The sequence below is a fragment of the Ipomoea triloba genome, chromosome 15, assembly GCF_003576645.1.
Source record: "Ipomoea triloba cultivar NCNSP0323 chromosome 15, ASM357664v1".
NCBI classification, from domain to species: Eukaryota; Viridiplantae; Streptophyta; class Magnoliopsida; order Solanales; family Convolvulaceae; genus Ipomoea; species Ipomoea triloba.
In genome coordinates this window covers 6,434,998-6,444,535 of record NC_044930.1, presented here as the reverse complement: position 1 = coordinate 6,444,535, position 9,538 = coordinate 6,434,998, and positions in this window count along the sequence as shown.

The following is a 9,538-nucleotide window of genomic DNA, read 5'->3' as shown; positions in this document are numbered from 1 at the left end:
TGTAGAGTGGTGGATGCGGACCGACCGAGTGGATGTCGACGGAATGTAGAGTGGTCGATGCGGACCGACCGAGTGGATGTCGACGGAATGTAGAGTGGTCGATGCGGACCGACCGAGTGGTTGTCAAGTAGGGTGGCAAAGTGCGCGCGTAGTCCAATTGCGTATTTACCCATCACCCATATAATTACAAACGTCATTTATTTAAAACAATTACAAACATCATTAATTTACTTAAGTACCCCAAAAAGAAAAACAAAGCTCATTAACGTTTATATCGTCTCTCTCGTAAATAAGAATAAATGACAGTTTGGGAGAAGAATAAATGACAGTTGTTTAATTCTGCATAATGATATGTATATCTATTGCATCCATGCATGCATTTATGAATATCTCTAGCTACAACTGTATTAAAACTAGGTAGGGTTTTAGAGGAGATGATTATGATGATACATTACATCTACACTGCACACCTCGATCTATAGCTAGCTAGCTATAAGGCTATAAGCTAGGTAGACAAGACAGACATTAAACAAACTGGATCACATATGGCTTCATATGTGATGTGTAACCAACGTCGCATTCAATGTGTATAGACTATATATAGTCTATAGACAATACTTCACCATATATATATATAGATTCCATTAATACCGAAATGACATCTTGAGATTACCCGTCAAAGTTATTGAATTGATTTGATGATTGAATCGTCTTAAATAGTAATTTATTTATAAAGTCATTGGAGATCAAAGGGCGGTGGAACACTACAATGAAGATTAGACGATACAATATTATAGATGTGATTGGGAAGGCATTTGGATGCCCAAGGTCTAGGGCGGTGGAACGCCCTTGGCCCCATTGCACTATTCCGAATGTTTCATCATTATATCGTGGATCAGAGTTCATCACGTAAGGTGAATTCTATTTCTCTCAAAAAGTTAAATCTCCAACTTCAAGAACCTCACACATCGGGCCAATAAAATATTTAAGAATATATAAATTACGATAATTTAGTGATGACTCTGCAGACATTGTTAAATGTCAGTGTGCATACGGGAACTACCCACCTTGGGCATAATCTTCACATTACTGCTATCGAAATCAAATTTTAGTCTCTTTCTCTAAATACTGTCTATTGAACCAGTGAGTCAAGCCCGTGCAAACATAGCAGGTGAATTCTAGTTTAAAATGTGATTGGGAAGGCATTTGGATCAAGGCCACCGCCCCATTGCCCGCACTACGCCAAAAAACATTGTTATATTGTGACTAGAGTTTACCATGCAAGGTGAATTCTAGTCTAAAATGATGACATGATTAACAATCATTCGTATTCTTCAATTCGCTTCTCCATATGGTTATACACATGAAACTTTGTTTTGATTAACATGTAGAATTACCATTATCAACCTACTACAAAGTGAATAAAAATATATATAATGTATATGCAGTTTAGTGTTTATATGCATTAACGCTTATATTTATGATCATATAAAAATATTATGAACATAGTATAGGCCAGGATGAATGTTCTTAAACATAGTGCACCTATAATATAATATTTATGTACTATAAACTTTGTTTTCATGTAATTTAATGTTTATATAAATTATAAATTTTGAGTTTATTAACATATATAACAAATTAAATATTATAAACATAGTACATGATTAATTGATGCCATTAATAACTTAATATAAAAGAACACGGCATTTGATCATGATCCATCATACAACATAGACCATGGTCCAAACTCCAAATACAATTTGCATCAAATCTCGTACGTGTAAAAATTCTCACTCGACCTAAAAGTTGCGAGCTTTTGGAGATAAAATCTCCAAATGTGCCATTAATAATAATAATATTAATTTTGCATTTTGATGTAAAAATATTATATTTTTCATAATAAATAATGTTTCGCTTACATACATATAAAGAAAAATATAATATTTTTGAGGAAAAATGTAATACTTTTAAATCGAAATGTAAAAGTATTACATTTTCCTTTAAATGTATTACATTACCATTATAAGTAACAAAATTTGTATTCCTGATTAATATTATATTTGAGCATATAAGTATGACATTTGTGCGTATAAGTATCACATTTTCACCTTGCCCCAACCTGCCCCATGGTGAGATAGTCTCACACAAGTGTAAATCATCTATTTCAGGTCTAATAGCAATTAAGTCCCTAAATTATAAAATTTTATAATTAAGCACCTTTGCTCCTCATTTTGATGCAACCAGGTTGATTAACCCATTACCTTCAGCTTGGGACTAGGGCCTCGACAACTACATGTACTTAGATTCCTGACTACCTAGCGAGGAGTCTAGGTTTGGATCTCCAAGTAACCCTGCTTGGAGCGCTTGTCTCGTCCCAAAGGATCGGGGCCAGGCCCTAATCTATGAAGTATGACTGCAACTCCTAGTTATATATCTCGATTATTGCATTTAGGTCGGTGTGATCAAACATATGGTCTATTGTGGTCGGGAATAATTCTTCTCTGTGGTCTGACGGGATACTGAGCAGATGTATGGTACGTATGGGGAGGTATACACAGAAAATATTCCCTATTATCAATTTAAGAAGCTATAATAAGCTAAATGATATCAAAATGAAGAGTTATGGTGTCTAATTGAAACTTTGCATAATTTGAGGGTTTAATTATTTTTTGTCTACATTTGAAGCGCCTATTTGATCATTTTCCTTTATATAATTAATAAGAAATTAACAAATTATTTACATACAAAAATGTACATTTTAATACAAATATCCTTATTAATCATTTAGTGTTACAACTTTACTAGTGCCATTATATTGCTTTTCCAAACAAATAATTTTTCACAAATTTTAATCACCAATACTCCCTCCAATCCAACTATTTTAATCTCATCATATCGTTAATCTTAGCTTCTAGATGAAATTTTAAACCAATTAATAAGTCAAACATCACCAAATCTTATACACATACGTAATTACCCCTTCGATGATTGTTGAAATTTTGCTAAACATACCACGAGTTCACCAACATAACCACCTCATCGCGAGACAAATCAACACTTGGATAAACATATATCATACAATAATTAAAAATAGAAAAAAGTTCAAAATTAAAAATAAAACCTTATACCTTTGTACAACGTTTGATCATCACGCATATACATGACGTAGCGGTTTAATTAATTAATTATTGAAATTAGAATATTGAATTGAGATTAATTAATTAACATTTACATAAGCATATATACAATGTATGTATCCTCTGTGGAGTCAGGAGACCATACAATCCACTGCGATCCCAGCACTCAATTCAAAACACAACACCTGGAAACAGTGATTTCATAAGGGTGATGCAAATTCTCCAGCTGTTAAGTTTTTTTCACATTTTCATTTTCAACCGCTAATTAATTATTATTACTATATACTTTAATTTATTCCCAAACTAAATAATATAATTACTCCGTTGTAGTATATACGTAACTACGTAAGGCATAATAAAATACAGGCATGCATATCCAGTTCCAGTGCACATGCGCGCGTTGAAATATAATAATTCCTAAAAATCAATATTTCAATATGATTCACTGCGTGCCGTAAAGTAGGCTAAGCTAATATCTTATGGATTGATGATGTGTGATGAAATGAGTGTGGTTTGAGTTTTGAATATGGAGGAGGTACGTGTTAAATGTTAATCCAACACGATGGATCGGAATAGAAAGCTATATTTAATTTGATGAGTAATTAACAAGCTAATTAAGTGTATGTTCCAGTTTTGAATATGCATGGAGGCATGCATACTGTTAATTCAACTCCATGAAGAAGAATACATGGTGTCTTTGGTTCGCACATAAGAAATTGGAATGAGAACCAAATATTTAGTAATGGTATGGGTTTTGATGAAAATATTTTGGGTAGTAAGGTTAAATTGGAATGATTACCAATTTGATGTTTGGTTATGTATGACCCTATAATGGTAATAAAGGTTTTAAAAATACAAAAATAAAAAATCAAGACAATTGATCCTAATATAATGACATCCAAAGCACTAATATGAACAAAAAAAAAATCAAAACAAAAATCTAAATGCACTAATCTAAACTTAAAAATCATATTACCAATAAGATGGAATGATACAATTTTTTTTTTAAATTAGAGAATAAGTTTTTAATTGGAGGGGTAATCAAATTTCATAGTTGTGTTTTAAAAAATTGTCAACTAAACACTAAATTTTGATTCTCATTCCTAGTGTGTAAAACGGTAAGCCCATGAACCAAACACACCTAGAATGCTATAATTGAGTAATTAACAATAATATGGCAGTGTTTTCAAAAAAAAAAAACAATAATATGGCAGTAATTTAAGCAAGAGTGAATTTCCCAAGGGACTTAAATCATGTTTTTTTGGTTCATGAAATAATTAAGTTGGGATGGACTTGGGAATGAAATAGCATTATTAAAAATAGACAGTTTTTTTTTCGGTAATACCTAATTTATCCTTATCATCTTTTGTTATGCACTATAATAACAACAATAACAACTCACTGAAGCACAAAAAGTCAATACCGTTCACATTAAGGCTCAAATGCATAACCTTTTATTTGGGAGAGCCACTAAACCACAAGATTCCTCGTCTATTTTATCCATGAGGGAATAGGATTTATATTTTCCTTTTTTCGTGAATCAAACATATGCTTTTAGAGTGAATCGAGAGTAATGGAATGTTGTACTGAACAAAAATTGAAACTCAACCCCAAGTTATAAAAACTATATTTTTGTACAAGTTAATATATATATCTTACTAAAGCATGATATGTGTACAAATTAGCTAATTTAATTTCTTAGCAACCTTGGAGCTAGAGGCTTACAATTTTCCCTTCTGTGCTTTAGCAACAATTACCTATTGTCTCATTGTGACCTTTGGCCTTAACTAGGAGTTGGGAGTCCGATACGTACATTTTATTGAGTCTGATTCAATAAGTCATAAGTAATATATAATCTCAACAACATCAATTAGTCTAGATTTATGGTATTTAATAAATATGTAATTTTTATAAAAAAAAAAATTAATCTGATGGCTGGTGTGCTAACATGAATATATTTTAGAAATTAATTAGTGTAATTACACATGTCACTAATCTTTATCGCATAAAAAGTCTTATATAGCATAGTCACAGGAGGGAAAATTTATTTAAATTATCATAAAAAATTTCGGTGCATATGAATTGTATCACTGACACGTTGCAGGAATAGTCAATCGCAAATTAATAACTGTGATAATAAAATGTGTTGTTGCTTTAATTTGCCAAGTGTCTCTAAAAACTTAATAATTTTTGGACAATAAATGAAAACACCTAAGTCTCAATATAATGCTATGTGTTGGATAGAAAAGGGACAATGATTTTTTTGAATCCATGAAAATGACTTCAGCACTTCTCCTTGTGTTTCCTAATAAAAATAAATAAATAAACAAATATTTGTCCTAAAATATTGCAACGTAAGCAAATGGATTATCTCTCTCCCTCTCTTTGACATTTGAATGATGAGACAAAGAAGGCATGCAAGATTGGATGAAAAAAAAAAAGGTGGAATTTTACGTTTATGTTTCGACTCTCGAAGTGTTCAATAAAAGAAAAATATTTTTTGTTTGGAGTTCTATAATATCTTATATCGTTTATTGATGGTAAACCTAAAATGTCTAATAGTACGTGGTGAAGGTCTATATTTACAATTTCATAACTCTATATTCAATGGTATAACACAATTTTTGAATTTATATAACAAAATTGTGAGTTCGAAAATTGTGAATATTGAGTAATGTAATTTTGTATATTGAGATCTAAAATTATGAATATAAAGTTCTAAAATTGTGAACATCGATATGAATCTACCTTGCAAGATAGACACGGGTCCATAGCATAATTTGCCGCACTCAAAGGACAAACCAAAAGTTAGGATTATCATGTTCTGACCTGTGATTATATTCCGTACAATTAATTAGCATCCATTAATGTTGTTTAATAATAATTTTTTTTAAAGTCAACTAGGAGGGACTTCCACTAAGTCCATCTCTAAAGTCAAAGCAATCAAAATTATCGTTAAACGGCTTAAATCTAGTTGGTATCAATCCGTGTCACTTTTACAGTTTCAATAATAAAGGTTTGTCAATGTATCTATTCAATTTAAAAATTTTTGTTTTTATACTTTTAAAAAAAATATGTAAAGTTATACTCTGTAACTCTTGGTACGGTGTGAGTGATCTATTGATCATTCTTGACTTGACCGATCAGTTATGAATAACTTATATTGGTTTATCTCATTGTGGTCATCTACCGGTTAAGATCACATTGCAGAGTTTATCTCGTGCATATCTTTTGTACATTCTTAGATAAGTTGCGAGTTTTTCTTATGACTAAAAAAAATTGTATAAAGTAACTATACTTTTTTATCTCTATTTCTATGAGCAAGAGCAAATCAATGTGCCCGCATGGACAGCTCAACTAATCACAGGCGTGAAGTTTAGGAAGATAGACCAAAATTGAGTCTCACTAGCGACAGTGTAATAGCTTTGATGAAAAAAGTATTACATTTGTCCTAAAAAATATTACTACATTTTTTCATATAAATAATAAATATTATATTCTTGATTTAGTATTACATTTGCATTTTGAGTCGACCCGACCCGTAATGAGATAAGCTTTCACACCTGTTGGGCACATACTTGGAGAATTGAGTCTAACATTTTAACATCAAAACATGATACTTACTACTATTCAAATATAAGAAAATAAAGTTACGTAGTACATCTTTGCTACTATATATAACTTTTGGCGTATGGTAGTGGTTGTTATCTATGCCCATACTAATCTATTACCAACGACTTCTCTAAATTATCTTAACGTCTTCGTCCAACCCACATTCCAAGTCAAATACTTAATAATATTGAACAACCTAAACAAAAACTATAAATGAAATAGCTAATATTTATAATAAAAAAAAAATACAAATGCATTTGGATTTGAGTTAATTTCATTTTAGATCATAGATTTATACGTGATAATTCATTTTTAGTCATTTTTATCTGAATATTTTTATTTGATCCTATTATTATTGTGGCATGACAATTTTTTGTCATTCGTCAGCAAAATCGTTGAAATATCGTTAAACACAAGAATATTTCGATCTGTTTTTATACAAAGTACGTTGACCCGCTATATTTTTTATGTTTATTTTTAAAAAAATTCATAATTGAAGACCAAAATGCCTTCTATTTAACAGAATTTAAATTGTTTTGTTGATAGAAGATTAAAAAAAAAAAAGACATACCACAATAATATTAGGACCAAAAGTGAATTTTGTATAAAAAAAAAAAAGATAAAAAATGGACTATCATCTATAAATTTAGGACCAAAATGGAATTAATTCTTTGGATTTTACTATGAACTCAATTACTCAATAAAGATGATAAATGTTTTCAAAAAAAATAAAAATTAAAGATGATAAATTATATTATAAATGGTACTTTTATTAAAATTTATTGCCTCTAACTCCATGAACCAACCGGAAATGTTTGGGGGGGTGTGGGGGGAAACAGACATGTTTGGTTAGCCCTTTTATTTTGTTGTTAATTTTAAGTTTTTAAAACAGTTGAAGGCACGTGATTATGTGATATTAATGTCAGTTTTAACTAAAACTAGCATTAGCATTAATTGCATTTTTAAAAAAAGACAAATTATCCCCCGCGAGCACTACACTTTCAACTGTAGTCATTAGTCAACACAATGAGGTAAGCAAATGTAGTACGACCTCTTATCTTTCAGTTTTACTTTTGACTACGGCCCTCAAAACTTCAAGCAATGTTTAGGACTTGGGAGTGATCAAGTTTCGATTTGAACTGAATTGGATAGTATGATAATTAATTGGAACTGAATTTCAGTTACGATTTAGAACTAAAATTTTGTTTATTAAAATTGAGAGTCTGAACCATCGGTTTTGGTTCAAAACTCATCAGTTTCAATTTCAAAACGTTAAAAAAAATTGTTGAATTTGACCTATTTTAAAACTAAAAAATAAAACTTACATAAAAGAATAAAATTGAACCGACAGTTTAAATCAAAATGTGCCGATTTATCATTTTTTGAAATCGTGAGCCGACACTTTGGAATTGGAATCGAACAACAGTCATGCCTGCAGGCGTCTTCGAGTGACATTTCAACCCACTTATTGTCAGTCCTTATACCGTGGACCATGGTCCACAATGCATTATGGACCATAGGTCATGGTTGATACTACAGTTGTGTTGAAAGGATATTGTAGTTGTGTTGAAAGGATACTGCAGTTGTGTTGAAAAGGAACTGCAGTTGTGCGGAACAGAGGCCGTGTCATTCATCTGGAACTGCAGTTGTGTTGAACGGACACTGTAGTTGTGTTGAAAATATACTGCAGCTGGGTTGAATAGATACTGCAGTTGTGTTGAACGGATGAACGACCTCTGTTCCGTGCAACTGCAGTATCTTTTCAATACAACTGCAGTATCCGTTAAACACAACTGCAGTATCAGTTATGATCATGGTCCACAATATAATTTGCGACTTATTGTTGTCTTCGCCCTGCATAATTTGGATGAATTGTAATTAGAAAGATTTATTATTTTAATATAAAAAACTATATTAGATGAATGAAAGTAATACTCCGTACAATATTATTGTTACTATTTTAATTGTTATAATTTTATTGAGTAGTAAATTAATATATAATTTTATCATTCAAGTCTCTTGTCCTCGACTTGTAATTCATCTCTCACATAAATTATTTTAATTGAATGACAAAATTACATTACATACTAGCTTCATTTTTTAAAAGATGAAATAATAGAAATTTAAATGAATTGTTAATTGTAAAAAACGAATAAAAGTGAATAATATAATAAGGTAGAGTTAAAAAAAAAAAAAAAAAGGACTATATATAAGTATGTAACAATGATACATTAATAAAAAGACTAAAAAGTGGGATTTACACTTGATTAAATATAAGGTTAGCTAATTTGGGAGAGTTGAGTGGGTGGTGGGGTAAGACCATTTTAGGACAGACACTGTAGAGGGCAAGATTTTAGTTTTTCTTAGTAATTCAACTTTATTGCTTTTTTTTATGTATTAAAAAAAATCAAAAATTCTTTTCAAAAAAAAAGTATCAAAAAAGTAATATATTCACAATTTTCAAATAAATATGAATAAGTGTTTATTTTAGACAACCACAATTAATATTTGTTAGAAGTTATAGAGCAACCCATTCTTATACCATGGAACATGGTTCATATTGAATTGTAAATCCTGATCATATTTTTTGTAATTACAGTTAACTGTTTCTAACCCAATGGGGTAGCTCAAGTGGCAAGTGAGATCTTTTTTGTGGGGAAGAATTTCGGGAGAATCGGATTCGATTCCTACAAGTGATGATTCCTCCTAGTACAAAATGTGATAACACTTTGTCAACATTTTAGGATTTAGAATTAATGACCATTTTGGTCCCTCGACTATGCCGT